The sequence below is a fragment of the Empidonax traillii genome, unplaced genomic scaffold (assembly GCF_003031625.1).
Source record: "Empidonax traillii isolate 1590-97213 ecotype Southwest subspecies unplaced genomic scaffold, ASM303162v1 scaffold270:size1067046, whole genome shotgun sequence".
NCBI lineage: Eukaryota > Metazoa > Chordata > Aves > Passeriformes > Tyrannidae > Empidonax > Empidonax traillii.
The window spans coordinates 260,712-284,758 of NW_020955463.1; the positions used below are offsets into that span (position 1 = coordinate 260,712).

The 24,047-nt window shown below is 43.8% G+C and overlaps 1 long non-coding RNA gene across 1 annotated transcript; it reads right to left on the reverse strand.

The window, feature by feature from the left end:
* Positions 1-16,340: 16,340 nt before the first annotated feature.
* On the reverse strand, positions 16,341-23,839 carry LOC114060296. Its single transcript, XR_003571863.1, has 3 exons — positions 23,805-23,839; positions 19,004-19,046; positions 16,341-16,436 (listed from the first exon to the last, which is right to left on the reverse strand). It is a non-coding gene; the product is annotated as an uncharacterized LOC114060296 (long non-coding RNA).
* Positions 23,840-24,047: the final 208 nt, after the last annotated feature.

A 24,047-nucleotide genomic window follows, 5' to 3' on the forward strand; every position in this document is an offset into this window, starting at 1 on the left:
ATAGATGTGAGTTGGAGTATAGCTTACTCTAATTGTACATTTCCTGCTCTTACTGCAGCAGGCTGCTCCTTGAACAAAATCCCAGCATCACTTAATCCCTCAACTGCCCTGTTCCTTGTCTAGGGATCAGACAGCAAACTCCTACCCTTTGAAAGATGTGCAGGTTGGAGACATGCCCAAGGGACCATCCTGGTGAGTAATCCTGTCTTACAGTATTATCTGCAGCAAATCTATTTGGAATGCCAGGATGTTAAGGAAACTTCCCTGTCCAACCATCCAGGTGCCACCCTGGTAGTCACACTCACACCACCTGAGCTGGGACTGAGGCCCCTTTGCAACTACACACACCACATTCATGTAGTGAGACCAAGTTTCCATACAGGCTCAACCCCTGGTTTCTCATAGAAGAGTTTCAGACTTTCTGATCCTTAAAATGATTTCATCTTGGTGCAATAACTAAATAACAAAGTTACAGCTCGAACTGGGTCCTCTGGACAGGGAAGTTTCTTTAGCAAGGACATCCACAATGTGGGGCATCTTTCCACTTGGTTCTTTGCAATCCAGGGCTTAGAGCAAGACTCAGCACAGAGACAGCCCACTAGTGAAGGACAAATTTCTAGTTGTCAGCTGCTGGGGTGGCTGAATGATGCTGAACTTTGGTGGATTTTGCTGCACCCTGTGAGGTTACTGCTTTGTTTCCCTAGGCTGTCAGAGTAAGAAGACCTCTGCTCAGAAGGCAAAGCTCTCTCTGACTGTGGGCCAGGCCATCTCAGCTAGGCTTGCACACAGGTTAATGTCAAGGCATGGACTGGATCCTCCAAAACCTTTGCCCTGTCCTCTTGTCCTGCATTGTCCTTCCTGACCAGGAATTCCCTTCATGTCCAATCAGACCCCCTTTGCCATTCATTTTGCCAGCTTTGTATCAACTGCCTCATGTCCAGAGGAGCTGTTTCCAGTAGAAAACCCATAATGTGGATCATGGCTTTTGATTATTATACCCGTACATACTTTATGGCTGAATGCATGCCCTAATTTACGAGTAACAACAAGGATGTATTCTCCAAAGAAAGTAATACTTGACTAAATTGTTCTCTTGACGTAAACCTGTAATTTAAAAATTATATATATTTAGAGTGCAAGTCAAAACAGGACGTGCATTCCCAAAGTGCATAAAGATATTTCTGAACCTAAATATCTAGTGATACAAAATTGCCATGAAATGTCTCTCCATTCCCTGCCTAACAAAACCACTCTTTACCAAATAAGCCTTCTATTTATGGGAGCACTTTGCTGTACAAGCAAGTTTGTTCTCACAGTCTCCTTTAATGGTGAGACTGGGGACCTTCATAGTCACAGACTGTCCAAAGAGGATTCTGCCACTGGAAGGTAAAAACATATCCACTGGCACTGGGAAAGCATTTTTAAAAGTTCAGATAAGAAAGAATGTATCAGGGAAAATCAATACAATTCAGAGCAGAGAACTAAGTACCCAGTCAGAGATACATCTAGCTAAATACAGAATTTTTTATCCTAGCTAACACTGTTGACTCCATTTTTTTACCATGGTGGCTAGTTGTAATAGAACTAGTCTCTCTATTAGCTCTAAGCCATCTGGCATGGCTGGTTTGGCTGCTGACAGACATGTGGCAAGGATCAGAGGCTGGATGCTGTGATGCCCCCACAGGAGTGAATCTGAAGATCCGGTGAGAAACATTAAAAAATAGAGCACATCATAAACAGTGGGGAGGAAAAAAGATTAAGTGGTGGCAGCCATCAGTCAATAGGAAGGATTTGGTATGCTGTCTGTCTCCTTACTTCCACTCAGGGAGCAGCAAACTGTGCAATCAACCCCTTCAGCAGGCAGGAATTGGGCCTGCACAGATTGCAACACAAAACTGCAGGAATCACTCCTCTATTTCATCCTAGAGTTTTCTGCTGGCAGCATATGCCACCAAAACAAAGTAGTTTGCCTCTAAAAGCATTTAGGAATTCAGAGGATAGGAAAATGTATATGGACACATATAGGTCTACACACATACACTTGTGTATATATTTCATGTTTTATTTATAACTCAAGATTTTGCATAGGAACTGGTTGTACAGATGTCAAAGCAAGACCTCATGAAACGTGTTCCAACAGAGAAGCGTGAGTCTGGCAGGATAGCAACTAGAGACAGGAACACCCGTTTTGCTAAAACCCTATATCCCAATGTGATTTCTGATTCACAATATTCAGAAATGTAATAGTTGAAGAAGTGACTCAGAAGAGACAGAGCTGTTGCCTCAGTGCTCTCTTCATTTTTTTGTGAGGCATGAATTAGCACAGAACTTTAACTCATAATTAATTCCATTGCAAATTATTATTGCACTATTCTGTGCAATTGCAAACCAGTAGATTTCTTTCCTATGTATTTCTATGAAATCCATTTGCTCCAGGTACTGTTGCATGACTGTAGCTGTTCTTTCAGTAGGTATTCTGGAAGGGTCACCTTTAACATCTGAGCTCATCGTGGGCTCCCTTTATTTCCCAGAAGTTTTGGACACATTTCTCCTTATAAAGACAAAGTAAGGGAAACAACCTGATCCATGATCTGCCTTAGTAACTGTTTCCCAAAATTTCTGTCATTATACTTTGCTCTGGGCTAAAGGGAAAGCATGACAATAAAAAAGACAAAAAAATTCTGTAACACTATTCCCCTCCTGGTAGTTACAGGTTAAATATCTGTAGGTGACCAAAGGTGGGCAGTGCAATGCCTGCCTGGAATTCATGCTGCATTCTACAGCAGAATGCTTTTTAAATTATCTAATTTTATGTGTAGCCCTGTATCTATCAAGAAGCTCCCTGAAGACATAGATTTTATAGAATCTTTTGTATATAATTATCTGGCTGTCAGTGTATATTCTTGTCCATTTGCTCTCCAAAACACCATTGTAAGAAGTACTAAACATCCTCCTCTGTTCTGAGCTTCAGAGAAGATATCAAGGATACATGATACCAACATGTACTCTGCAGTTTGGTTGTGCTTTGGTGAAACAGGTTTAGGCAAGTGCACTGTATTTCTGTGGCCTTGGATCCACAGGTGTAAAGGTGCCTTAGACCTGTCTAATGCAATCTCCTCTTTTCTAGACACAGCTTCATTAGTTTAATAAATGTTTAATGAAATCCATGCTAGGGCTGTCACACTGCTACATGAGCACGAGGAAAACACGGCCAGCCCTCCCAGTAGCCACCTTCTCCATGAAACATATGCCTGGGTGCTCACTATTTCCTTTTGACTTATGCTGTTCTCAGAAGAATACATTGCATTTTAAGTTTCCTGTCTTCCTATCTAAGGTGATTCATCCAATTGTACATAATAATTTTATGTCATGAAAATCAACAGTACTTTGATAACTGAAGTTGTGGCATGTCTTCAGCATGCATCAGAAAGTAACAAGAAGAATGCCAGAAAAATTACAGAAACTACTTCAGGCACTTTATTCAGTTGGTTTTCACTTAAAAAATAAAAAGCTTACACCCCTGACTGATGGTTTTACAGTCCATTGTACAATAACCTGTTATTATGTGATTTTTTTTTTTACCACACTCACCTAAGGTAATATGAGCTCTTATAATTGAAGTGAAATATTGAAATAGAACTTTCTATCAACTACACCATTATGAGTGATAGTTATCTACAGAATCCTGCTTCTAGTTTATTTATAGGGGATCATAATAAAATATTCTTACTAACTTGATTGTTTTGTGTCGTGGAAGAGAAATGCCAAAATCAAGGTCAAGAATATGTCAGTGGTTTAATTTCCCTGGTGCTAACCCACAGTAAAATTTCTCAGGATATAGTCTGCTGGTCTCCTGCAAGTCATTATGCATTTAATTTTCTCCCTGTAAAGTGCTTTTCTTGAATGCAAAGTCTGTGTATTCTAGAGGTAAATACATTAAGATAAAAGGTTCAAAGAGCCTTTTTCTAAAGACATCTTATAATGTCTCATAAGCTTCCTTATGAAATTCCAGTGCAAACCCCAACCATACTGTCTTCAAAAGAATTCCCAGTGCATTTTCTTTATTTGCACAAAGGAAGGAAGGAAAATTAAAGGAGAGAGGGAGGGGGAAACTGCGGTCAACATTATGGCCCTGCAGATTGCTGGAGTCAGACACTCTGGATCCTCAGAGTGAAAAAAGATCTATTAGGCAGGGCACTGCATGGGAATTTGCTTGTATCTACTTGTCTTGGCTTCCAAGGACTCCTGAGCATCTCATCTCTCAGGTGCCACTGTACTGCCAACTCCCCCACCACGCAGCAAAGCCCAAGCACATTTTCTGGCAGCAACTTGCTTCTTCCCTCCTGGACTGTCTCTCACTAGGGAAGGAAGCCCCATTAGAAACAGCCCAAAGCTACCTCTCTCAAATCACGCCTCTACCAGCCCAACTCCCCCAGAATTACACTGATGAGCTGCCATTATTGGCTGACGTGCCTCCCAAACCTGTCCCACTGGTTTCTCTTGCTTCCTCCCAATCTTCTTGTTTTATCTACCCATTAATGAGTTTTATAGCATGGGCTCCTCGGGCTAGGCACCACCTTCACAGAGCTTGCACACCTCCTAAAGCCCCAGCACGGGGTGCTCCAAACTGCCAATGCCCTAGACATTCTAATAATTAATAATACAATCAGTCACATGAGGAAGTCTCACTTCCCTACATTAGAGAACACGGTAGGAAAGATGACATAGATAAAGCATACTGCAGCAACCATCCTAACACGCAGGTTGGCTTTATTTTGTCTCTCTTCCAAGACTCCACCACAAAATTTTTGCCAGACTGCACCCAGCTGTGCTACACAAGAGCACACCCACTGCCCCACTCAAGCAGGCTTTATGCCTCTGCAGAGCCTTGTAAAGGGGTAAAAAAAATCCTTCCTACACTTGTGGGCTCTGTTAGGCCATTCTCATGCTCCCAGTGGCTGACTCCCATTTCCGGAAGGTGTGCCTCCCCCTCCAGCACTGCTAGGTCCAGAGTTTCCTCTAAGAGGCATCATCCCTGCCTGTGATGCAAGCATTCCTCCCTGGAGTCCCGCCCAAACACGCACCCTGAGCTCAGATGGGTCCCAGTCTTTATGGTAGTGTTGTCTGCACTGTGACTGGGCTCTTGTGAACATGGCTTTTCTGCATTCCACTTTTGTCTCAAGAAAATAGGTCTTGCAAATTCACAGTCCACTTCTGTGCATGACAAAGTCTTCAGCTGGCAGGAAGAGTTCAGAAGATCACAGCCAAGATTTATGGGAAATCATAGAAAAACTCCACAAAGAAAACATGCTAAGCTTGCTAGTGTTGTGCTGTTTGCTTGGCTGTGGCACACTGGCCCAGAAGAGCTGATATCTGTGCTCAAAAGAGTTTGTTCTCTAAAAGGGGGTGAGGCATGCTGGGGGTAGGAAGGGCAGTGTCCAGGTGCTCTGTAAAGAACTTGGCAGCAAGTATCACACCTCTGCCTTCCTAGTGCTCCCAGCAAGGGAGGGAAAAGGGGCTTACATTACCTTGACTGAGGGTAACTGGGTGATTTTTGCCCCTTTTTTGTGGTTATTTAAATGCGTTCTTTCATTTTGCAAATACAGATACAATAGCTTGGAGAGAAAATTAAACGACAGTGCACCTTATCATAGAATCATAAAATGGCTTGGGTGGAAGGAACCTTTAAAAGTCATCTAGTCCAATACCCCTGCAACATAAGCAGAGACATCTGACCTAAAGATGAGAAGATCTGACCTATGGCAGAGCCTTACCAAGGGACTGAAGTAAACTGGACATTAGTGATATGGGACATTAGCAAGGATGAACATAATGGAGCTGTTCTTTGAGGGAACTGCTCTTTGAGTTACAAGAAGGACTTGATTTTGTGCTTGTTTCTCGTGCATCTGACAGCTGGTTGGCGCATGTCCATCAAACAGGTACAACTGCATTTATTGGGCTACCTGTCTCCCCTTGCCACTGAAAAAACTCTTGAACATTTATGTGCTCTAGACTGTGAGAAAATGACTCCAAAGCGACCTTTGTTTTACCTGCAGGTATACTGGCCTGTGCTGTGATCTTGTCAGATCTTGTTAAGTCATCATCACTAGGGCAATCTTGGGTGGTAAAAGCCAGAGAAGACCTCACTGCTGAGGGAGGCTGTGCCTGTAGAATCATGAAAATGGGAACAATGAGGCACCGGTATCCTTTTTTAACTTGTTTTACAAAGAACTTGACAGGAGTCATTAACAACATATTACAGAGAACTTGTGAACAGTCCCAGGTCTAAGATTCTACAGGAAAGAAGTAGCACTGGCTTAGGGATGGACTGAGCTAATTCACTTTATAAAAGCAACTGTGTAGCCAGTTTGTTGTGGGTTCTTTTATATTTTTTTTTCATTTTCTCACTCTTTACTACCCTAACTTTGAAAGAAAATAGTGTGCATTGCCCCATATGCTCTACAGTTGTTTTGTGAAATAGATTTTAGGATGCCTTGTTTAATATAGATGTACACCTGGATGTTTCTTGGTCTCTGCAATGGGTTTCCAATGCTGTGCAGCCTTATTTGGAGCTGCAACACCTCCAGACTTCCTACAATGAAACCCAGGAAGCAGAAATCAGGAAGGTCATTTGTCAGGCTGCATTTGCCTTCCAAATTTAGAGGATGTGTCTGGCAGCACCAATGAAAAGGGAAGGAACAGAAATACTGTCCAAGTGTCAAGATGTCTCTGTCACCTTCCAAGAGCACCATATCTAGTCCCAGTGTATGGGAATTGAGATGGAGTGGGTATTCTGCTCAAATGCATCTTAAAATGTGTTGGCTATCAGCTCGAAGTCTGCAAGGAAATGAAAATGATTCTTCTACCAAGCACAATCATAGGTGCCCCAGCACAGTGATGCCACAACAAAAACTGTTTGTTCAGAAAGCCCTGGTCCTCTGGACATCCAGGGAAAATCACCTTCAAGGTGAGCACCAACCAACCCATTTCTGCTTCCAGCCTGTAGTCTGAGAACAGGGAAGGATGAACTTTAAAGGCATCGAGACCTGAGCAAGAAGTGAAGAATAAAAACTTTTGAGGAAGAGAGTCTGTAAATAGAGCACAGGGACCACTCTCATAAGGAAAGACAAAAATGTAGTGTTCATGTGTCCCTCAGGACATGGCAGCTCGGGGGGGTCAGCACGTGGTGGCCAGAGAAAGAGAGCAAGGGTCGGATTGGTGGAATGAGGTTTTGCAGATAGAGTGTGCAAAGATAAAGGTGAAAACACCTTATTCATGTTTCCTGTGGATCCAGGCATAAGTGGGAGAAAGAGTACATACGATATTTTCCTTTGAAAATGGGTGGAAGTTTCCAGAGTGCTGGGAGTGTGAGTGTCTATAGGATATCTATGTAAAATTTCCCTCAAGATGTATTTCTAGTCAGTAGATCTTGGAAAATGAAATAATTAATTTTGTTCATGACATGTTCAGTTAGCTGTTCATTATTAAAATTAGCGGTTGGTGCTATACAGGAAGTTAGTTCCCCATTTTTCTTGGTATAAAACCTGAGTGAGGCATCAGATGCTGAGCTAAGCTGCAGAAACAAAACAGGGTAAGATCTGTTCCACAAGATTTTTCTGCAATGCTGCTGAAGCTGGTTGAAATATTTTGAGCTTGCCAGTAAAAAAAGTTCAATGCTGCTGCCTCTCCTCCAGCATTCAGTGGTGTTTCTCCCACATCCCTGCTGTCCTGGTGAGGTGGCACCATGACGTGCAGATGGCTGCAGGGCTGGCACGCTCATCTCCTTCCTGCTTGTCCCCCTCCTCCTCCGCATGAGACACAGATTCCCCAAGTGAAACAAATCTTCACTTATACTCAGTTTGCACAAGTAACTACAGCAGGTTTGTTGTTTAAGAGAGCAAACAGCCCACATTTTTAATGATTGTGCAAGAAACTTCACTGAGAACAAAGCCTGAGCTTCAGAGAGTTGGGGGAGGGTTCTAGGTGTAAGCTGAAATAAAAGTTTCCACAGCTATTTCGGATTTCTAAACCAGTCTTCTGTTTGTAAACACCCAGGAAGCAAAGAGGCTGTCCTCCCTCCCCTCTCCCACGCAGAACCACCTCGCTGCTTTACCTCATCCTCTCCTAGCTGCTCTCAAGGCTGCTGGCTCTAGAAGCTGCCTGGGAATGAGGCAACAAAGGCTGTGTGGACAGCAGCTAAGAATGCTTGGAAAAGCAGTCCTTGGTGGGCAGATGAGCAGTCATTGTCTGTTTTCTCTGTCTGTGACCACTGCATGCCTGTGCACACAGAGCCCTTGTGTTCAGAAAGGAACAAGAAGCTACAAGCCACCATGCTAACTGTTTCTAATGTTTCAGCCCCATTTCCAGTTAAGCCCAGGGCTTTTCCATGTTATTGAGTGCTAAAGCTTTGGGGTCTGTGAGTGCTCAGAGAGCCAGGTATCAGCTAATCAACTGAGACATCTCTAAAAATGGCTAGAGATAGATGAATTTTAGGTGTTGAGATTTCACCTTTGAACTTTCTTTTACTGAAGTTATTATTACTGGGCCACACAGGAACACTGCTGTTGCTAGCTTTGGGCAAGGTGTGTCTAGTTTCACACCAAAATGATCCCTGTGAGGCTGGGCACTGCTGCTGCCTCTGTGACTTGCCTGCAAACCCTCTCTTGGTGGCCTTTGAGCTGGGCTCTGCTATGCATAGGACTTCATGCCCGCCCAGGAGAGAGGCCTGGCTCTATGTCAAAATAAGGTGCCTCTTTGAGACAAGCTGTAAGTCCTCTCTTTTCCTTTTTAAATTTTCTTTCCTTTGTTCCCCTGTGGCTTGCACATAAAATTAGAGGAGCATGCCATTGATTGCACAATTGGGAGATACATGAGTTGAGGGGAGTCCAACTCCACTCCTTGCTCTCACTGGCCCTGGAGTAGACTGGTGTCAAATGGGAGAGCATGTTCATTAGTGGAAGCTGTACAGAAAGGACGGAGGGATCCCAAGGTTTTGGAAGTGTCTTCCCAGACACAGAACCAAAACATCACTGGAAATCACAAGCAAGAGAGCTCTGTTTCAGTACATTCCAATCTCCTTCTGGAGTGGCTACTGGCTGTAAGTAATGAAGGTGGGCCACCATGACATCTCAGCTGCAGATATCCTTTCACTAGTCTCTCTCATCTTTCCTGATCAGAACCTTCTGATTCAAATGAAAGGAGAGAGGGGTTTTTTTTTTCCTCTGGAGCTATATTGTTAGAGTATGGCTTTAAAAAGTTCATTATTAATCACTTAGTCCTTTCAATTTTTCCCAAGGCATAAAAAGTAGGACATAACTCTAGAGACTAAGTAGTTCAAAGACAAAACTGGAGCACACAGGCATATGGAAAATTCAAATAAAGGAACACCTAAAGCTTTAATTTAGATGAGTGATATTTTAGCAGCTCCTTTTATGGACATTGTAGGAAAACTGGGTCTTACAGGGCCCCATGAATGTGAACGGGATGTTAGTTTTGTGGATCAGGATGGCAGTAGTAGTCTGTAAATAAAGGTAATGGTGAGAAAGATGGGAAGGAAAGGGAGGGGAGGGGAAGGAAGGGGAGGGAAGGGAAATGGTAAAAGAGCAGAGGCCTCCATCTGAAAGATGAGGACAAGAAAAGTAGTTGAATCCCACACACAGACACAAGGCCACAGAATTTTCGTCTGGAAAAGGGAATTTCAGAGACTTTCAAAGACTAAGCATCCAACTGATGTAATTTTTTTAGGAAACAGCATGGCACCATAATTTTTCCATAGGTGCCTGGCATCAAAATGCAAGCACGTAGACAGTTGAGGCTGGCAGGTAGTCCTGAGCATCCCCAGGCAACTTACTCTGTAAAACTGGCTCTATGTATTTGGACACAACTGCAGCAACAAGGACTGCTTCAGCAGACTCGTATGGGCTGAAAAGTCAATATGAAAACTCAGAGCATGGAAGTGCTGACAGGATAAAGGCATCCTCACAGCGTTTGAACCCAGTCCAAGACTAACATAAGTAAAAACCTCTGGAGAAGCTGTTCTAGTAGAATTGCAAGTTGCTTTTTTTCCCCTATTTAAATAAGCCAAAGTAGTTAAATTGAGGTGATAAGAATCTGAACTTTATCAGTGAATTCTACCTTTCAAAAATAGTTATTCAAATTCTTACTTCATCAGGCTTTAGGAGGTAATACATTTAAAGAAATAAAATGTGGAAAAATCCATTTGAAGGTGCTGGCTTCATCTGCATGGCAATGAAATGTTCTCAAGAAAGGCGTTTACTTTTAATGAATAATAAAGTCAGTGCAAACCACCATAGGCCACATTTGAGAAAATGCTGCAGTTCAAAGTGAGAAAAGACTTTTATAATATGAAATTGCAAGTGAATACCATTAAACATATGTCAACACAATCATCAGAGCAATCTATCCACTAACATAAAGAAAGTAGAAAATCACACAGGCAAGTGATATGCATAATAGAAGCATGATTGTATTTTTGCACTTTGACTTCAGGAGAGAAAGATCTCTCCACAACAAAAGACCACCATCTGAAAAGTAAATCCCAGCCTTAACCAGGAGGGGCTGGCTCCAACCTAGCATGTTTTTGACAATTCCCATTGCAAGGATTTTGTACTGTGCTCCTCACCAGTGGGATTATTTCATGTCCTGACATATATGCTCATAGTCCATGCCTCCATTAATGCTTACTATTATTAAATGCTGCCTCTTGTGACTAAGGCCTCAGATAAGCCACATCCTCACATGACCCAGGTGTGTGCCTGCTGCCCTGTGTGTGTCAGTCACCCCACTCTTGGCTGGGCAAAGGGCCATGGCCAGGGAGGATGCAGGCTTTGAGGTCAGAGAATGGGTAGCTCCTGTTTCACCCAGGATGCACAGCATCCCTACAGGGGACCAGCTGGTGTTGGGGGTGGGACAGCCTACAGGTCACCCATGCATCAGTGTGCCCTGCTCTACTCCCACCTGCTGAGAACAGCACTTTTTTTTTTTTTTTTTTTTTTTTTTTTTTTTTTTTTTTTTTTTTTTTTTTTTTTTTTTTTTTTTTTTTTTTTTTTTTGGTTACTCTTCATTTCTTTCTATCTTTGATTCACCTCTTCTTGAGCTTGGAGTTAGTCCTATGGGTTGGGTCTGCCCCTTCTTCAACAATAGAAAACCTGTAATGTACCATGGGTGTTGTTAGCAACGAATATATACCAAGTCATTATAACAACAAATTTCTGGACCAATTTCCAAGCTCACCCCCCACAGCTAGCACTATAAAGACAGCCTTACCAGAAACAAACAAACAAACAAAAAACAAAAACAAGAAAAAAACACACAGGGAAGGGAGGGAACCTGAGCACAACTTTCCCTCCAGAAGGTGAAAGCCAGCCTTCATTGTGCTCAGCCTGAGTGGGCAGACCCCCAAGGACATTTTTCCAAGGTGCTGTTTATTTACTTTTGTCAGAAGAAAAAAGGAGTGCCCAGGAATGCCGACCATGTATAGCTCCATCAAGAAAGAGGGAACGTTGCTTAGTCTCTTTTCTTACTTTGGTGTTTTCTCCTTCCATTTGTAAATGTGGTGAGATCCTGGAGGAGCAGGGGATGGTGATGCTGCAGGAGGAAATGCTAAATATAAGAGTGGTTAAATGGGAGTTTGGTTATCTCAGCTCTGTGTGAAATAGAAAAAACAAGAACTATGTTCAGCTCCACTGGGCTCAACTGCAAGGGCATAAAATTGAGTGGGCTAAACAGCTCCAGACTGAGAAAAAGACAGTTCAGTCACTGAGATTATACTTAATTGGCACTGTGGGAAGGCAGCCTCTCTGCAATGCAGCCTACACTGTCCCCTCATACAAAGCCTTTTCATGAACTACAGGGGAAATGCTGCCAAACATCTCAGCAAATACCAGTCTTGTAATGTCATCTCAGGAAACAGAGGAGCCTGAAGCCACCAGGACAGTCTCACTGTCCTCATGGCAAGGTCCATCCTTGCCATTCCTGCTCTTTCTGTCCTGGACAATTTGACTCTGTTCACCCATGCCCCAGCTCTGCTAGCAGGCTGGATGGGGACCACATCCACCTCCTATGGCCATGTCAGTAGCTGCATGGGCAAGGTTTTCACATAGGGAAGGACTTGGGTCTTTTCCCATGTCATCAGGTCTTCTTTAATCATTTGTTCAGGATTCATCCCCAGCTGGGAGGAGGCAGAGTCAAAGAGCGAGACAACAAAGATACTTTGTCCAAGCCAGCTTTCCTTGAAGTGACAACACACGCACATGATTCTTCTTCATCACACCAAGAGGCCAAACTTTCCACCATATCTGTGGGTGCACCTGGCTGTGCTGTGATGGTCTGACAGCAGGATTTTGTCCTAAATACACTACTACCTCCCTAGCAGTGCTCAGACTGCTTGGAGGTCTTCTGGTTAGAAGTTATGTTTAAAACAGGATTCCTGGAATACACTGGAGAGATGCTGGTAGAGAGACTTACCGACACCAACTGCAGGGAATTAGGTGACATCTCTGTTTCTCTGTGCTTTCTCTGCTGCTAATGGAAAATTTCCCACAGGAAAATTATATTTTTGGCAACTTTGTCATTGGTAGTTTCCACCTCTTGGTAAAAGTCACAAGGAACCACCAGAATCATATACCATGTAGAATGGACAAGTGATGCACTTGCCCAGGACTTCACGTTACACAGAAGGAGGCTATAACTTCCCTCTGATTTGTTTACATCCCACATTGACTTTTGCATGGGATGTTAGGAACAAGGGCTTGGCTGGACCTCATTCATGCATGCATTTGTGCACACTTGACACACATCTGTGAGTAAGTGCATGTATCATCTATGTTCGTAGCCAACTGCCTGACTTAAACACACAAAGCACGTACAAGTGGCCCAGAAAAAATGAGAACAATTTTGCTGGGGAAGGGGGGTGGAAGGCCTTACTTTTATTTTCCTTTTTTTTTTTTTTAATTGGGCTTTTATGTGTTGAAGGTGTGGTCCAGTTGATTTAGCAAGTTTTTTCTCCAAAGGAACCATTTTACTATTCCTAGTGTATTTTCTCAACTTTGAAACCTGAATCTAAGCCTCTTTTTCCTAATCATGCCTTGAAAATTAAAATGCTTGGAGCCACTGAACTGCTATATCCGTAGGAACACATCATTTTCTTTCCTAAAGGCTGCTTTTTCAGGCACCCTGTTCTGAGGCCAGGCATAGCGGAGCAAGTTCGACTAGGCTGTTTCCAGGGGTCATTCCAGCTGAAATTTGTGGTTACATGAGCCCAGCTTAGTGGCTCCTAACTGGTGAGACAGCAGTTCCCAAGGGAATTAACTCAAGTAACACTGTTTGCTGGAACTGGGAGCACTGGGGAGGTGCCCAGTCAGCCCTGGGCAGAGCCAGCCTGCTCCAGCCATGCCTCCTGGCCCCAGAGCTGGACAGGCTGAGACGTGGAGTTCTGCCAGGGCCCTCTGGTGAAGAATGCTGGGAGAAAGACGACCTTTTGGGGCTGTAGCCGCCACATACACATTATGAAATTCCTCCCCAGAAGAAACAAAGGGGCTGCTACATATAATGCAAAGTCCCCAGTGAGGAGTGTTGCAGATGGTGTGAGAAAAGGACCCCAGAGCAGAGCAGAGGAGCTCGCTGTGTTGTTTTCAGCATTGCCACAATACTTTGCCTTTTGAGCTCAGCCTTGCAAGCTCTAAGGCAAATCAACAAGTTCAAGCAGGAACCTAATTCAAGCCCTGAATAAAACCCATACCTGACAACTTTAATTATTAGGCTGATGCGTCATATTTACATTAATTTGAGCACTACTTAGATTCAATTACAATAATTCTTCCACGTATTCATTCCAAGACATTTCAATGACTTAGCAGATAGCATATATAATCAAAGCTTAGTTAAAGAAACAGGTTTGCTCTCTACAGACATATTGTTCCTTTAACTGGGTGCTGACTACAGCACCCTGTGCATGAGTCTGCATTGATGTGCCTAAAATATTATCAGCATCTGGAATACCGGTGAGTCAAAGGACAGGGACTGGAAAGCCCATAAGCCTTGGCCACAGTCCCAGAATCGAATTACAGCCACTGTGATGGGGGGCCATGTCCACTTTGACATATGCTTTTGCAGTCTGGAAATGCTCTTGGATTCTCCTTTTGCTGTTCATTTATCATCTTGCAGTAATGTCTAGTACAAAGTTTTTTCATCATCAGCTGGCCAGAAAGTTTATTCCAGATGATCTTGAGGTCCCTTACAACCTGATATTCTATGATTCTATGATTCCAGGTGGTACTTGGTTCATTTTCCTTCTCTTTTCCCTTGCACTTTTCAGGAATACAACTTATATCTGTTCAATGTAGAATGTGACAAAGCACTCAAGCAGGATGCCCAGCTAGCAATTCCTTGCACCATATCACAATTTGTTCTAGTTGTTTGATAACTCCCAGGTGCAACCTATGTTATTTGTGACTGATAAGGTATTCAATGATCAGCATTCCCAAAGTGGAGAAACTGTCTCTCAGCTACCAACACCCCAGGACAATACTCCCATACTCATGAGCTACAGAGTGAACACCTACCACACAGGTGTTTTCCACATGGGGTTTCTTTCATTTGCCTGGTATAATATGAAAAGTTGAGATGTACGACAAAGAATTGATCTTTTTGCAGGCATTACAGATAGGGCATATGCAAACAAATTTTATGGTCCAAGTACTATCTGGAGACCTATGTCCTCACAAAACTTTTTCTCAGGATATTGGGGGGAACAACAGTGAGCAGAAAAGCGGTCTCTCTGAACAACAGTTTCACTCTCAAGGTAGGGGATGAGCAAATAAACTGGGACTATTTCAAAATCTAGAAAAAATTCTGTGTTTATCTGACTGTACTACACTTTCCAGCAGTGGGGATTAGTCTCCTGAGCAGTTTGTCTACCCTGAGGAAGATCCTGATTTCGAAGGAAGCGAGAGCTGGCTCTGAAAGTTGCTGGTTTTCATCAATTATTTCCATGTTGCTTGTTCCTCCCAACACCGTTCCCGTGTCCGAGCCTCCCGAGCGCTGCGGACACGCCGTCCCGGGGAGGGGGACCCCGCCGAGCCCCGCCGCGCTGCAGTGGGGTGATCGCTCCACTCGAGGGAGCTCCTGCTTCTGTGAAGCCGAAATCAAATCCTCTCAGCACCTCCAGGCAAAATCCTGCGGGTGACAAACCATCTGTGCCGGTGGGGGCTACACACAGGTCTTCCTTTCCTCTGGAAAGAGGAGGAGGTGTTTGTGTCGGAGTCTACAGAGCTCCTGGGTGAGGTAAAGCACTCCCAAGCCTTTGGAGTTTCAGCCCAGGTTGTACAGGGCTCTGGCCACCCGTCCCAGCAGCTGGATTGGCCACGGCACCCTTTGCACTCCCACCTGTCCTTGTCACCACAGCTGCTGCAGCCAAAAGGCTGCTGGATGAGGATGTGCAGCATGCACCATGCGGGAAGGGGCAGGTTCCCACCGAGGAGCTGGTTGACACAGCTCACAGGACCACTGAAAAATTCAGAAGAGTAGACTTGAGGATCAAGATCTGCTTTGGCTATTGTTTAATCAGCAATAATTGACCTTACTGTATCCTGAACAGTAACTTAGCACCACAGAAGTCTCCATTTTCCCAAGGAGTCACTCCTCTAATGAATCTGTGTGTAAAGAAAATGACTGGGGAGATAATTTCATTCCTTAAAAAAACCCCTCGATGTCACACATCCATGCCTCACATTATCAAGACAGGAACAGGGTCTAGTTAGATGCTTAGAAAGCATCTGCACCTGTGGCAGGACAGCAGGAGAGGAGCTGCTGCTTGCATCCCTGGTCAGTCAGGAATCCCAGAGTGCATATGCTTTTGGAGAAGTCCAGAGGGCAAAATCCATCCCTAGGTTCATTAGAGACAGTTAAACCTGATTCGTCCTGTCTCCAGCCACTCCCTGACTTGTCTCCTGAAAGCCAGCACACACCGAGGAGAGGCGTTCCCCAGCCAGGTCAGGTGTCAGAGGCAGCTTCTCCAGCAAGTTGGTGTGAGTCAGAGTGTTTGGGAACCGCTCCAAGCTATTGGAAAAAAACAACTCCCAAATTAGCTGGGGTGGCTCCCAAGCGAATCCACCTCCGCGGGGAAGGAGGTGATCTAATGAAAGCGTGCGGTCAGAAATCAAAAGAGCCTGGAAAGCATTCCAAGCTGCATAATAAGATTTCACATTTCATATCTTCAAAGCATTAAGTGAACATTATCTAATTAATCCTCACAACACTCCTCAGAGATATTATCCCTTTTTTACAGACGGAGAAACCAAGGCACAAAGTTAAGTCACTTGCCTGGGGCCAGAGAAGGGAGTGTCAGAGCTGGGATTAGAGTCCAGGAGTTCCTGGCGCCCAACTTTTTCCTCAGACTACTGGGTCATGTGTCTTCCCTGCAGGGAAGATAATAATGAGCCCATAATTACCCATACAAATTCCCAGTGACCAGGCTAACCCGTCTGTATAAAGCTATTTGTAATTCCAATAAACACACCCACGATTTAGCTGCGTCCATGAACTACCAGTGTTCTCTCAGCCACAGGAAGCCAGACCTTCAAAGAGGGACTGTTCTTTGACTGAGCAAATCCCAGGTCCAAGACAATCCAGCGACCACGGGAGAACATCTTGTCACTTCTAAATCCCTGGTGACCATCCATGAATGACATGAGCACTGTGGGAGCTCTGGTGGCAAAGTAAGGTTTGTGGAGAGAGGGAATAGAGCTGGAAAAAATGGACAAGCCCTTTGGGCATGCATGCCCTTTTCCAAGCCTGATGCAGAAACAGAAACTTTGTGCTCAGTATAGAGTGAGGGCACCTCCTCACCATCAAAAAGAGGTTGTGTGGTCAAATGCATTGCTCAGCTCTGTTTGCCAGTCACATAAAACAAGTGATCCCTTCCACACATAGACATGGTTCCCTGAAACCACCTTGACCAGACTCACTGCAGTGTCACTGGAAAACCCAGAAAACCCAGAATACCCCATGCCTTTGGCTCTTTCCCCATCCTGCCCAGGGGAAGAGGGAAGCAATATGCCGTCTCCCTGTTTTTACAGCATGATGAGGCCTCCGTGATTGTACTGTGAATGTGTGCGAGTGTGGCTGTAAGTGTGCCTGTACTTCTGTGGCACCCTCTTCTATCAATATACTTGAACCAGGTGAGCTGAGGCTTAGGCATTGGGTGCCTAGGGTCCTCCATCATTCAAGGTTTTTCTGCTGCCATCTCAGCAGGACCATTTTCCACAAAGCCTCTATCATTCCTACTCAAACTCAACTTATTGTTGTTCCAGAAAAGAGATCACCATGAAATTCCCATATGGGATGTGATCCACTGCTGTGTCAAGCAGCACACAGTATTTTAGCTGAGACTTGCATGTCTACCTGGCTCTTCCCCCATGCTGTGGTGTCTACTCTTGCTTGTGATGTGCTTTGCCAGGGGCACCTATCACTCCTGCCAGGGGCCAGCACAGCACACATTAAACACTGTGAAACATAGGAATAGCCCCTCTTCCTACCATGGCAGCCTCTATGCTTGGGTCAGACAGCTCACAGTGATGCCAGAACTAACAGCTAACAAAATTGTTGGTCCTCATGAGACCTATGGTGCTGCCTGGGTGTTGGACAGGCCTTGGGATGGGCAGGGACACAGCAATCAGTTCTGTCCTCTCTACCAAGGTCAGGACTCAGGCTCGCTCCCCAAAAGCCATATCACCAAAAAGATAAGGAATTACCTGGGTACCTTCTCTCTAGGCACAGAGTTGCCATCTCCCAGACAGGTGATGCCACAGGAGCCTATGGCTCCTGGAGGTTTGCTTCTGCTCAGGCACCAGTGTCAGAGATCCTCCCATACAGCTAAAATGCTGCTTAGTACTTTCGCTGATTCACAGTGATGTGGAGGAGCTCATCTGCTACTTTTCAGCACCTTAGCAATATTTCAAGGCCAGGCCAGGCCAGCAGCAATGATGAGCTCCAGATAATTTGTGCTGGCTGAAAGCAGTCCCACACTGGCCACAGTGCATCCTTAGACCACTGGCCCATTGTCTTTTGGGAGTCTGGGGTTTAGAAAGGGCAAGGAGGACAGGACAGCCTTGGGGAGACATAGGAGGCCACAGGAAGTGTCTTCAAAATGGGAAAAGAGAAGGTTCAGAAAGGGGCAGCAGCAATGAGTTTTCCTCCAAGAAGGGTTGGACACTAACAGTCTGTAAGTGCTCTGTGTGGTGTGATGGCACCTTGTTGTTGAGGACATAAAAAAAGGGCATTTCAAAGATTTAAAAAAAAAAAAAAAAAAAAAGTAGCCATGTCAGTCAAGCTCCAGGTTACTGCATCAGGACCTCAATGGGCTGTGGGACAGACCAACTGCAGAATAATAGAGGAGCATTTGGGAACATGAACAACTGTTCGTCAGCCAAGAGTTGCACAGTAAAGCCGGCTGCTTAGTAGCAGAAGAGGGACCTCTCAGCATTTAGGGTCATATTTCTCAAACATGTTCAAAACCTGCTCTGGTCCCAAGTTTTTAGTGCACCCCTTTGAGGACACTCATTGTGGTGGCAATGCTTTCAAAGTACAGAGCAGTAGCTTCTGCTGAGCGCCAAGTGCTCTGCACAGAGAACTGCTTTGGTGCTGTGCTGAAATGAGAGATGCTGCTTTTTGGAAAATCTGGCTTTTCCTTTATTTTTTTTTTAATTTCTTATAACTGTTTTTATTTATATATCCAAAATAATCATTAAAAGAAATTAAAGCCACACTTTTTTTACTAAAATACTTTCATGGTTTTTTTTTTAATAATTATGGTAAATGAACATACACATTTCATTTAATCTTTATACTTATGAGCAGATTTACTCTTGTGAGCAATCAAATTGCTTTTGCCTCACTTTTTTGATCCAAGGACCAAAAAATCCTGTGCAAGAACTTGTGTAATTAGTTTATCAAGTCATAGATTTGGTTTCACTGCAATCATTACTCAAAGTTCAGAAAAGCTTCTTGTTGGGTCATCTCCCACTAAGCTCAAAAAATAAAAATATGTATGTCTGTGTATATCTCTCCCCACACATGCAGACATTTATAAAAAAAGGGTTGACAATAAATACTGACAGACAAGAATTAGATTATTCCAGAAATACTGCAAATCATACAAATAATTTTTTTTTTCTGTAAATGATGTTTCAATGACATAAAGCGATAGTATGAAATGGCCTGTTAGAGGCTCATTAGACACTGACAGCTGTAAGCATTTCAGAATGCTATATTAAAAACATCTGCAGAAAGGAAAAAAATAGCATTAAAAAAAGAAAGGAATGAAAAGTTGAGAACACTTCCAACTCCTTGCATCCAATTTGTTGTCTGGTAGCTGCTGAAATTAGGAGTGACCAAGACCTGATTTCAATAACCTAAATATAGCAAGGGCCAGATCTTTGGGATCTGGGACAATGTGCCTCAAGTTACACATTTTTGTCTTACATTGCCCAGCTTGTGGAGCATGTGTTTTGTGAAATGTGTTTGTGCTGCCATCACATGGGAGGTGGTTCCAATAAGCAATGTAACCACTGCACCACCAGTTTCTTACCAGTTCTGATCTAGCAAAGGTTTCACTCAACATGCTCAAGACAGGTTTCAGACATGAAGAGATCCTGGGCTGCAAAGGAAGACAAAAATGTTTGTTTAGGATATCGTGTAGTAATAGGAAAATACATGTGGAGTCAATCACCCAAAATCCAGATGCAGCTACTGTTTGGCATCTGCTTCTGCTGTTTCTAATTTTGTTTTGCCTGAAGCTGAGTTACTGTACCTTTGGTGTCCTCAGCTACCAGGTGCTGTCATGCAGACAAGGAATCCAGAAGGAGATGACCTCATGGTGCCTCTACAGCCAAGTAACACAAAAGGGTTTAAAAGACCCAAACAAACCAACCCCCCCCATCCCCTGCCTCCTAAGCTGGAGCCATGAGCTGGTCTGATCTCTGAGTAGGGGCATTTTGGAGGCAACCTTGCTGATCTTAGAAGGCTCCCGAGGCTTTTGGGCATCGCAAAGCAGAGAGATATCTCGCTCAGAAGGGTGGGTGGGAGGAACCTTTCCAGAAAACTGATACACGAAGAGACTTGGATGTTTTTTGCAGTTTTGATTGCTAAATGAATGACTTGCAGCCATGGACTGAAGCTATTCCTCCTCTTTTGTTGAAGAAAAATATACCTCTACAAAGTTAAATTGGAATTGTAAAACTTTGTGAAATACTGTTCTATTTCCTAAATAGAGCCATTAGTGTTTGAAGGTGGGAAGTATCAACAAGAAGACATATATGTACAATTTTAATGTAAGATTTTTAAATTAAATTCTAAGTTATTCATTTTTATAAGAAAACTTCCTGAAATTCCAGCTACCTTTGGAAGCAGGAACACCTGATGCCTGGAAAATGGACTGACATCAAGGCAGAGTTCTCCAAGCATTTGAAGCTGCTTACTCCTCACAAGACAGAAAACCTGAAAAGGAAAAATATCTCTAGTGGAAACCCATTGAAATGTAGGAAGGTTGAGCAAGCGTGTTATACCATTGAAACAGGAAACTAAGTCCCTCTTGAGAACAGGATGAATCTGAAAATTTAAAAGCCCAGCAACAAGGTCAAGTTCCTGAGACTCCAGTTACTGAGCATCAGCCGAGCTGTGTGTACTCTCAAAATGCCAAGTAATGCAACTGCACATAACCTAAGTGAAAGAAGGTTTGATTGCATTTGAAGCATTTTGATGATGCTCTCAGGCACATGGTGTGACTCTTGGGCATGATCCTCTGTAGGGATAAGTGTTGGACTTGATAATCCTTGTGGGCCCCTTCCAGCTCAGCATATTCTATGATCCTGTGACCCTTTACAACTTCTGCAGCCTAACCTGCACATATCCATGGACAGTCTCTGCCCCAGCTGACATGTAAGTTGGGCAGCTGCAGTAAGTTCTGAGCTGGAGACACAGTGGGTGTTTGTGCGTCTGGTCTAAAGCCTGTAGGAGCTTGTTGGTAACTTCACTTTTGGCTTGGGCCAAAATCCAATGAGGTGAAAGGAGAGCCACTACACATACTGATCTGTTACACCTAGACAGTCCTTCTGACATGGAGACACAGATTCCCCCTTGCACCTAGTGTGTTAATGGAAGAAAGTGTCAACACATGAACAGAATCTTTTTGATTTTTCTCCTTTTTAGGCTCTCCCAAATTGTTTGGAAACAAACCAAATCTCACAAAACATTTCGCTGAAGTGTTGCGCTTCAGCATCAGTCTAACTTCCAGCAGTCCATTTACCCAAAGCCATCCTTCGACAGATATGAAGTATCCCTTCCTCTTGCCAATCCACAGGGAATTTCATGGGCAATTACTTCCTGCTTCCATCTTGAACCAAGGACTTATAGAAAGATTTATTTCTGAGCAAATATCTGAAAGCTTCTCTGGTTGTGTCTAAATATTTGTGTTCATGTCTACATAGTAAAGATTGCATCTCATATAAAAGAAAGAGGTACAGACAAATAAAGTAAGTCTCAGTGACAAAGTAAAGTGACAAAAACTGTGAACCGGTTTGAAGGTTAGACAAATGGCTCCTGAGGCTCAGATCACAGCACTGTAACTTCATTGTTAACATTGCTAAATGCAATTTCACACAATCTTAGGAGAGGTATTCTGTACAGCACAGCTTTCATAATTAAGAAGAAAACTATTGTCTCTTTTCCAAGTCAAATAAACCTTGTTTATCTGGGGGATGGGGAAGGAGGGAGAGAGGGGAATAAGTGCAGTGAGCTGGTCCGAGAGACAATTTTGAAATTTTAGATCAAGAGGAGTCTGAAAGTCTGAGCTGGGGACAAAGGACCCATCTGCAGCATCACACAGAAAGCTCTCAGGATCCTGGCTGTGAATACTCAGGACATGTTGAAAGCCTAAAGACAGACCTGACCCAACACTGTGGAGCCAGAGGGCAAACCTGCAGCATGCACAGCATCAAATCCCAGCAGACACAAGCAGAAGGGACACAAAGGCAGTGTGAGCTTTCCCCATCTGCTGCCCTGACTGCACAGCACTGCCTGGACAGGCTTTGAGCTGGCCGCAAGGTCAAAGTTACCATGGTGTTGCCTGACAGCAACAAGAATGCAAGGACATTCTCAATGCAGGGTGGGATGGGGCTTGCAGATGGAGGAGTTTGTATTTTGAGTCTCATATGGTGGCCACTGAGAGATGGTCTGAGTAAACATTATCAGTCCTATGGGAGGGCAGGCTCAGAAATTATCAGGGCTAGAGTTACCTGCCATTCTTCATCAATTTAGTTTGAAGGTCTCCCCTGTGCCCTCACTATATTGCCACATCCTGCTACTTGCTCTGCTGACCACGAGCTAGGAGGAAAAAAGCTTCAAACAAACATTTTTGTTCTTAAGAAATCTTGCAATTACAAAGATTCACTTTAAATGTGGTGCTTCTGGTGATGTGCTTGATGTTCCTTCTTTCATCTGCTGGACTCGAGCAATAAAGTCAGTAATTGTGGCCATTCTCACTGTAAGTGCAGCAGGTTCATAGTGCCAACTGAGATGTATCGTTTGCGATGAGTGGCAAGGTTTGTGGCTAGATTTAAGCTGAGTCCCTGGCAAATTCCAATGCTGACTCCACTGGAAGGTCTTCAGAGACAGCCTCTGGTGCTGTTTTGGATTCAGGCAATTGCTGGTTTGGCCTCTCTCTCGTGTCTTCTTGGACATAGCTCTCCTTTGTCTTTCTCTACGTGACATGTATTCCCTCTGAAACAATTAGGACCTTCACAAGCTCTTTGTTTCTAATTCTGGGCAGTTTAGCACGAAGTATATTTATGCTAATTGCATACTGAAAGTACACTTGGCTTGGCTTGGTTTTTCCTTGTTAGGACTTTCAAGATATTTGTCATTGCTGGGAGGAACATTGGAGTTGGGAGAGTTGCAAACTTTAAGGGTCTGCCCTCACATGCTTTATGCTCTGTCCTAGAGTAGCATGGCATAGAGTATTGATGTCTTCAAAGTTTTCCAGCCCTTGTTCCATTTTCAAATGTCAGATCTACTTTAAAACTTCATGGTTCCCACCCAAGCAAGCATATCTGTTCTGAACTTGACTGATGTCAGATCTGAGCAGATCTTCCCTTCAATGGAGCAGAGATGGGAGGGAACCAAAAACCTTGTGAACCACTTTAGCAAAGTGTGTCCCAAGCCTGAGGCTGTGGATATGGTGCATGAAATGAGCTCTTGAATCAAAAACTAGCTCAGGTATCTCTACATGGAACATATTCAGGTTTTGCATAGAAGTGATCTCCAGTGGATGGGCTGTTGGAAAGTCTGCTTTGAGTCCCTACTGCCTCACAGCCTCCTTGAGTAAGTCATTAGGGTACTGCTAATGCTGTACTGATATTGCTAACTCTCTTCGTCTCTGTGCTCTTGCCCTGCAGCATAAGGGTCCACATGGGGAGCTATGGTTCTGTAGTTACATCATGCAGTTGCCCATGAAGATCAGCCTCTAGCCCCTGCTGTGTCTCAATCTCCCAGTGAGAAACTGCAAATAATATATTTATCCCTTCGAGGAAGGTTATGGGAGCTCCTCTGAGGAGTTCAGATACCCTGGTGGGATGGGTCCTGGAAGTGTAGGTTCCTCTGGTCAAAAGAGAGGTTACACTGCACTGTTGCCAAATTCAAACAGTAAAAGAGATAAAAGCATATTTTTAGGAACCTTACAAATTGCTGCAAAGAATTTGCTGTTCAGATAGTGCTGTTACTTAAATGCCCACAAACAATGTTTGCCTCCATGCTTTTTCTTCTTCCCTCCCCTCCTTTTCTCTTTCCTACATTCTTAGGTCTTTTCCCACAGTAAGCTGTCTCCAGTATTTCTGCTTTCCATTCCTCAGGCTGTCCCCAACAGCAGAAACCAATGTCGTGATGACAACAATTATGGTGTAACTGAAACTAAAATGTAAGAAAGTTCTGCAAAATATTAGTTATCCCTGTACTGTATATCCCTGCACTGTATATCC